This window comes from Chrysochloris asiatica, unplaced genomic scaffold (genome assembly GCF_000296735.1).
Source record: "Chrysochloris asiatica unplaced genomic scaffold, ChrAsi1.0 scaffold00001, whole genome shotgun sequence".
Lineage (NCBI taxonomy): Eukaryota > Metazoa > Chordata > Mammalia > Afrosoricida > Chrysochloridae > Chrysochloris > Chrysochloris asiatica.
Window position 1 is genome coordinate 11,623,625 of NW_006408519.1, and position 8,843 is coordinate 11,632,467.

The following is an 8,843-nucleotide window of genomic DNA, read 5'->3' on the forward strand; positions in this document are numbered from 1 at the left end:
CTAAACAGTGATGATTTGAAGTCTTACGTGTTAGTAAACAAGAAATAAAAATTTGAATATTGAAGTAAATGTATAAGATTCATATAATGACTTGAATAAAAAAAAAAAGAAAAGTCAGCAAAGAATACATGTGGATAAGTAGCATCTGACAGGATTTCTCAGTGTGTTGCCAAGAAATCAGTACTATGAAATACTTTGGGGAGAAAATGTGCTCCATTGTCAAAAGGAACTGAGAAATGTTATAAAAATTGCTGTTGTTGTTGTTATATGCTGTCATGTCAGTTCTGACCCATAGAAACCATACATAGGGTTTCCAAGGTGTGGTTGGTGGGTATGAACTGCCAACCTTTTGGTTAGCAGTCCAGTGCTTATCCTGCAAGGCTTTGAAAAGTACCAATCCAGATTATTCTACTAAGAGGCTTAAAGCATCCTGTAGTAAAGAGGTCTATTGTATTTATCTGCTTCTTTTATTATTCCCCTAACTCATCTGAATATGGAACATTTTTTCTCCTGAAAGTTAAGACTTAGTAGTCTTATTGTGAGAAGCTAAATGCTTAGAGAAAGAAGGGTACAGATTAAGTGCTAAGGACTTCAGAAGAGGGAGCAGCTACTTGTAGTTGGGAAAATCCATTATGGAGAAGGGATACTTTTAGTTAGATCTTGAAGACTGAGATGGACATGACCCAAAGGAGGATATTCCAGACAAAGGAAACCGTGTGAACTGAAAAACAGAGTGTTAATAGTCAAGTACTTACCACCATACCACCAGGGTTCCTTCATTAGAAATGAAATGCGCCATAAATATAATATTAAAATTTTTAGCAGCAGTATTTTTAAATGGAAAAAGAAACAGGTGAAATTAACTTAATACTATATTTTATTTAACTCAGGATATCCAAAATATTTAAATCTGATGTATATTTTATATTTCAATTTGGACTAACAACATTTCAAGTGCTACTACACTCAACAGCACAGGGCTATGAAAGAGCATCCATTAGCTAGATGATGAAACAGAGTCAGTGTGGACAGTTTTCTAATAACTTTAACCATCTTAAAAAAATCTTTAATTCTTTAAAATTAAGTGATAAGACATTTGCTTTTTTTTTTTGCTTTTATAATGTAGTTAAAATTTTTTTTTTTATTGTTTTAGCTGGATTTGAAATGGGCAAATAAGATATAATCATAAGTGAAAGGTGAAAAAAGTCCAGGTGTGATACTGTAGGATAATCACTGGACTGCCAACCAAAAAGTTGATCGTTCAGACCCACCAGTTGTTCCTCTGAAAGCCTATACAGAGTTGCTATGAGTAGGAACCTAATCCATAGAACTTAACAACAACAACAAAGCTCCATTTTCACTAATTTATGTATTTTTTTTTTCTCCTTCTCTGTTGGCCTAATAATAAGTTTAGAAAAGCCAGTGGATTTAAAAACAACAACAACAACAACAACAACAACAACAACAACAGTTTTAAAGTACAGTTTCTAGTCAACTTTACATAGAAAAGTTTTTTGGGACAATTGAATATGAAGACTCTACTACATATGCCATCAAATTTATAATCATGTGCATATTCTATGAAACTATTTTTCAGATATTTAAATTTTTAAATGATTCCTACTCTGCTGATATAATTTTGTCACACTTCATCACATTTCTAAATAATTCATCTTGTAACAGTGAAGATTTCATGTCCTGAAGGCATTATACTAATACTTTCCAAATGCTTCTACTTAAAATATAGAGCTGCTTTATTCACACATCCTATTTTTGAATCGACCAAACCCTTTTGGTGGAGAAGAAACTAGAAACCTGCTGTTCAATTTTTGTTTTCACAAACTTTCTTTACTGAGAACTTGTACACATTTTTTTTTTTTTGTGCTAAGTTTCCAAAGCACATTTAATATCCATCAGAAACCGAGTAAATTTGGCACATTCTTTAAATGGTAGCTTTGGAAAATCTGCTGCTTTAGAAATGGAAGATGAATGCCAAGGCAACTGCTGGGCTTCTGAGAAGAGCTCTGTTCTGTCAATGTGGACATGGATTAGAAATGGACGCTATTCAACAACCAAAGAACTCTTTGAAAATTCATGGCTTTATTCCAGGGTTCCAGAACCTCAGTGCATTAACATATTGGACCAGATAATTCCTCCTTGTGGGAGACTGTTATCCTTTGAAGGGTAGAATGTTTAGCAGCCACCCTGGCCTCGACCCACTAGATGCCAGTAGCACTCCCTGACCCAGGTCACGACAAATCAAAACTGGAAGTTTAAGTGATTGCCAATGTCCCCTGGAGGACAAAATTGTCCCCAGTTAAGAACCACTGCTTTATTTAAAGTCTAATAATTACATATTGGTCGGCTCCGACTCGAAGGCACTTAACAACAACAACAACAACAATTATATATTTAGATATAGCATATGATTTCTAGTTTCAGAAAACAAATCCATTATTATTTACCCACATCTGATTTTCCTAATGGCTTTGGAAAACATAATCTTTGGAAAATTTTTTATTATAATCTTTTATACCCCATCTTGTTGATTTAACAATTGTGTTTTAGCTTACCCATCTAATTAAGAGTTAAATACTCTCTCTAATTTTTATCTGGGGTTGGTATATCATAATGAGAATATCAACTTTCTTATTAGATCAATTATGCTTAAAGGTAAAAGTATAAAGCTGTAGCAGCTTGAACCCCCGTGGAGATATTGCAAGGGAGTTTATTGAGATTATTTTTATACTAATCCCAAACCACCCTGTTTGCCATCAAGTCAATTCTGACTCACAGTGACACCACAGGTTGCAGGATAAAGCTTCGCCATTGGGTTTTCTTGGTGGAAATTTTTAGAGCAATCACCAGGTTTTTCTTTCACAGTGCTCACTGAGTGGATTCCAATGGCTAATCTTTAGGTTAGTAGTTGAGTTCAAACCATTTGTACTATCCAGGGAACTTAACACGAACCTGTGCACCCTAAGCAGAGAACTAAGGTACTGAAAATCTCACTGCATCAGTTTGGCATCTTCCAGCAGAATCACAAAGAAACTGTTGTAATTAATGTTTTAAATAGTACCTCAAACCTCTTTCAACAACTAAAATACTGTATACGAATAAAGCATTCAAAGCAAGACTCATGTTTCTCTCTCATTTAAAACAGATCAGAAAGAAAGCATATTGTATCAGTATAGCCTATTGTTGTTACGTGCCATCAAGTCAGTTTCAACTCACAGCAACCCTTTATAGGGTTTCTGAGGAGCAGCTGGTGGATTTGAACTGCCCATCTTTCGGTTAGCCATCCAGTGCTTACTCTAGAGCACCATACCAGGACTCCTAATAAAGGCTAGAATTGTTACGTGCTGTCAAGTCAGTTCTAATTCATAGTGACACTATATAGGATTTTCAAGGAACAGCTGTTGGGTTTGAACCACCAACCTTGTGTGCTTATCCTATAGCCGTACACCAGGACATATTGCATTATCTTTATAACTTAATTCTGAAATTACTGAACAGGGAAACCAATGCAATGAGGACAAGGCATATGATGATTTAACACAGGCTACCAGCTGCTCTCAGAAACTCTACAGGGTTGCTATGAATTGGAACCAACTCTGTGGTACGTAACAACAACAACAAGTTGGAAGTAGAAACCCTGGTAGCACAGTGGTACTTAGAGTACAAACATTCAGTTGCTAACTGAATGGTCCGTGGTTTAAACTTACCAACTACTCCATTGGAGAAAGGTGTGGCTTTTATAAAGATTTACAGTCTTAGAAGTCCTATGAGGCATTTCTACTCTGTCCTAGAGGGTTGCTATGACTCAAAATTGACTTGACAGTACTGAGGTTGGCGTTTGGATTTCAGTGGTTTCTTTAAAACACAAACAACAGTCTTGCCTTAAAGAAGAACCATCATTGTAATCACTGATAATATTAATCACTTATTGATAAATATTATACTAAGCTAATGGACATACTTTCATTTAATCCTGAACGGTTTTTTGACATGCTATTATGATCCCCATCTGATGTTAAGGGAATGGAAGCTCCAAAATGATGCATCTATAGAAAGGCATTCAAAGGGATCCCCTCTTTGTGCCAAGGCTCAAGGCATTCTCTGTTGTACTGCTTCCAGGACAACTCTTAATGAGAGCTGGCCTGAGGCTTGTCATTTGAGGAGGCTAATGGGCTTTTGGGCAAAACTGCAGAGTCTTGTCATATTTGCATTTAAATTCATCTAATCCAATTCTTCAAGTTTAAAATGAGAGGGAGGAGAAGAAAAGGAAGGGGAGGGGAACACTTTTCATGGTGTAGGCATTTTCAAGCTTTGGCCTGGGAATTAAAGTAAAATGGAACTGTGAAACTGCTGTTTCCTCCATGGATCTTGATTTTCACATTTTATTTCAACAAATGTGTTTAAAGTTATAATTTTGGTTTTCATCAAATAAAATAAAACAACATAAAAAAAGAAGAAGAAGAAGAAAAGTATCAAGTAGTCTAACTGTTTACAACTTAAGGAATTAGAAAAAGAAGAACAAATTATTCCTAAAGATACCAGGGAAAGGTAGTAACAAAGATAAGAGCAGAAATGAATGAAATAGAAAAACAATAGAAATAAGCAATAAAACTAAAAGTTGGTTCTTTGAAAAGATCAATAAAATTAACAAAACATTAGCTAAATTGACAAAGGAAAAAAAGATGCAGATGAACAACTATACACCAACAAACTTGATAACTTAGGTGAAATGGACAAATTCTTAGCTGCACAGTGGGGTGGTTATGTGCAGTGCAGTCAATTCTGACTCATAGTGACCCTGTATAGGGATTCCAAGGGTGTAAATCTTAATGGAAGCAGAAAGCTTCCTATTTCTCCCAAAGAGCAGCTAATAGATTTGGACTGCTGACCTTGCAGCCCAACTCATAACCTACTACACTACTAGGTCTCCTTTACATGCATATAACTGTTTAGACTAAAATCTTGTATTAATTCAAAGGGATAATACAATATTTTATTTCTCTATCATAAAGTAAACAGTTTACATATTGGCAACAATAAATGTAATTTTAAAATACAAGGGGGATTCAAAAAGTTCAAGGAGAAGTGGAATTAAAAGAATGAGGACTCCTCTTCCCTTGCGCTTCCTTCCAGTAAGGACCTGGTGCTTCACCCTCATTTTTTTTCCCACCCAGGCTACAGTGGCTGATGTTGTTCGACTTCAAAAGAAATGCAGCAACCAGTGCCAAGGACAAGAAAGCAATGGGCGGGTAGGGGTCACCATCAGGGAAGCACTAGAGACCCTCTGGTGGGTCGGGGATGGTGTGCAGTGCAACCACGAGATGGCCTGCCAAGGCAAACTTGGGAAACCAGACTTCAAAAACGATGATCATGTCAAATCTTTGTCTCAAGTGACGGTCTATGTTTTCAGTGACAGAATGAAAAACTGGGCAGCATTGTGACTCTCATATTTTTTTATTCCTTTGTGGCCAAACACTCGAAGAGCATAAGCCAAGAAAACTCTATAGACCCATTAGCTCCAAGTATTACAGATGTTCTTGGAAGGACAAAATAGGACTGAGTAGTCAAACAAAGAGGCTGGGATGGGTTTGTGGAGTTCTTCCATGTAGAGGACCCAGAAGGTGGCATCAGAAATGTCTTGCTGGCTTTTGCAGGTGTTGTTGGAATAGGAACTGAATTGGCATATCTAATCAGATAGCCTTGTTAGTATAATAGTTGACTTTGAACCAACTCCAGCCACCAAAACCATAAACTTTTGCTGTGAAATTAAATATATTTATGAAGTCAGACATCAAGCTGCCCAAACTGTAGCCTCCGAGAGTCCTATTCTAACAACCTAGCTAGAAAAACAAGTTGGCCAGAGGCATATGACTGAAAGGTATAAATACATGGGAAAACAGTCTTGCTTCTATCAAGATTCACTGTATGAAAGGAGAATTTTCCATTTTAACAACAGGCAAAGGGAGGCAATGGAGGACTTTCAGGTTAGTGAAGATGATAGAGTGGAAAGACTTAATTTCTTCATCTAGAAGAGTGGTCAGTAGCCAGCCTCATCATAGCATTCATTAGCTTGCTGTAGTTTTGAAAAAGAGTCATTAACAATGTCAATGACTTGTGTAAAATGAATTTAAGCTACAAGTAGTAAGGTCTGACTAGAAGCCTCAGTACTGAACAACAGAGTGTGATGGGAAGCTTTTTATATGATTCAATTTAAAATATAGTTATTTTTATTTATATTAGTGCAGCTGTAATGTCTCTACTTAAAATTGTTTTGATTATCTTTTTTTTTTTCTCCCTTTGTCAATATAGCTAACTCTTTGTTAATTTTATTGATCTTTTCAAGTAACCAACTTTTAGTTTTATTGCTTATTTCTATTGTTTTTTTCTATTTCATTCATTTCTGCTCTTATCTTTGTTACTACCTTTCTTTATTATCTTTAGGGATGATTTGTTCTTCTTTTTCTATTTCCTCAATTTGTACAGTTAGACTGCTTGATTTGCTTTCCCAGGTATACTTCTTAATGAATAGAAAGTCCAAGTGTTCAGGATATTTTTTTTAACCTGTTCTACTTTGGTTATGTTTGAGCATATTAGCCTAGTTATGGCCAAGAATACTGGACTGTAGGCTTAATAATCACAGTTATAAATGTGGAATATCTATATAAAAAAACCCTAAATATCTATATAAAAAAAGCCTGTAAATGTATTTGTCTGTAAAAATTATCTAGTTTTACAGAAGATTATTTCTTTGAAACAAAGGGAGAGAGACATCTAGAATTTTAAAAAATGAAAGATAATAGAATTTTTCTACAAACTGAAACCCTCTGATAAGCCTTCTAAGGAAAAATAAATCACTTCACCTAGTATATAATGAGTGAGGTCATTAGGATAAGTACTGGACTGGTGATCACAAGGTCAGCAGTTCAAACCCACCAGCCACTGCTGGAAACCCTATATAGGGTCGCTATGAGTCGGAAACTACTCAATGGCACATTACAAGTATATAATGGGGGAAAAAAGGTGTGTGTTTATGCTAAACAGTGAATTTAATGAACAGTGTAATGAATATTCTAATATACTTTCAAATTATATTGATATTATAATTATTCTTTAAAATCCAACATACATTGTAGTTCTATTACATTTGTATATGAATATATCCTCACAACTGAACCAACAAACAACATCATGATAAACAGAGAATACATTGAAGTTGTCTGTTTACTTTTATTTGGATCCACAATCAATGCTCATGGAAGCAACACTCAAGAAATCAAAAGACATATTGTAAAATTCAAGATGGCAAATCTGTTGCAAAAGATTTCTTTAAAGTGTTAAAGAGCAAAAATATTCTTTGAAGACTAAGGCGCATCTGATCCATGCCAAGGTATTTTAAATCACCTCATATCCATGTGAAAGCAGGTTGATGAACAAGGAAGATAGGAGAAATATTGATGCATTTGAATTGTGGTATAAGCAAAGAATATTGGAAGTATCACGTACTGCCAGAAGAACAAACAAATCTGTCTCCGAAAAAGTGCAGTCAAAATGATGGTGACACTTTGTCTCTCATATTTTGGACATGTTATCAGAAGGGACTAGTCCCTAGAGAACTACATCATAAAGCAGAAGGTCATCGAAAGAGACCCTCATCAAGATGGATTAGCATAGTGGCTGCAACAATGGGTTAAAACATATTTACAATTATGAGGATGGTGTAGGACAAGCCAGTGTTTTGTTCTGTTGGGCATACGTTTCCTATGAGTCAGAGCCTACTCGATGGCACCTAATAAAACAACAACACATATGCTAAGAGGAGTTTCTGGGTGGTGCAAAAGGTTAAGTGCTCAGTTACTAACTGAAAGCTTCCAAATATGGCAAACTACTTCTAAAAGATCACAGCTATTAAAACCATATGGAGTGCAAATTTACTCAGAAACACAGTGGACCCCAGGAGTCAGAATTGGTCTTGACACCTGGTTTTATGTGTTTTTGGTTTGTTTTATGTACTTAATGGAGTAGGAGGGATAAAGAATTACTTTGAAGGGATTGTCACTTTTTAAACAAGAAAAATGAACTAAAAATCATATTCTTTATTTGTTAGTTGTTAGGTGCCGTCGAGTTGGTTCTGATTCATAGTGACTCTATTATGCACAATAGAATGAAACTGTGACTAGTCCTGTGCCATCCTCATAAGTATTGTTACCTTTGAGCCCATGGTTGCTGCCACTATGCTAATCCATCTTGTTGAGGGTCTTCCTCTTTTTTGCTGACCCTCCACTTTACCAAGCATATTATCAGGAAGAATCAGGGTCTGGTTCTTCCTGATAATATGTCTGAAGTATGAGAGATGAAGTCTGGCCATCCTGGCTTCTAAGGAGTATCTGTACTTCTTTGAACACAGATTGGTGTATTCTTCTAGTAGTCCATGGTACTTAAAATATACTTCTACGACACCATAACTCAACTATATCAATTCTTCTACAGTCTTCCTTATTCACTGTCCACATGCATATGAGGTGATTGAAAATACCACAGCTTGGATCAGGTTACCTTAGTCCTCAAACTGACGTACTTCATTTTGAATGCTTTACAGCCTCAGAAACCCTGTACAGGGTTGCTATGAGTCAGAACCGACTCCACGTCACATAACCACCACCACCAAAGAGCTCTTGTGCAGCAGATCTGCCTAAGGCAATATGTCGTTTGATTTTGTGACTGCTGCTTTCATGAGTGTTGATTGTGGTTCCAAGCAAAATGAAGTCTTTGAAAACTTCAATCTTTTTTCCATTTATCATGGTGATATTTATTGGCCCAGTTGTGAG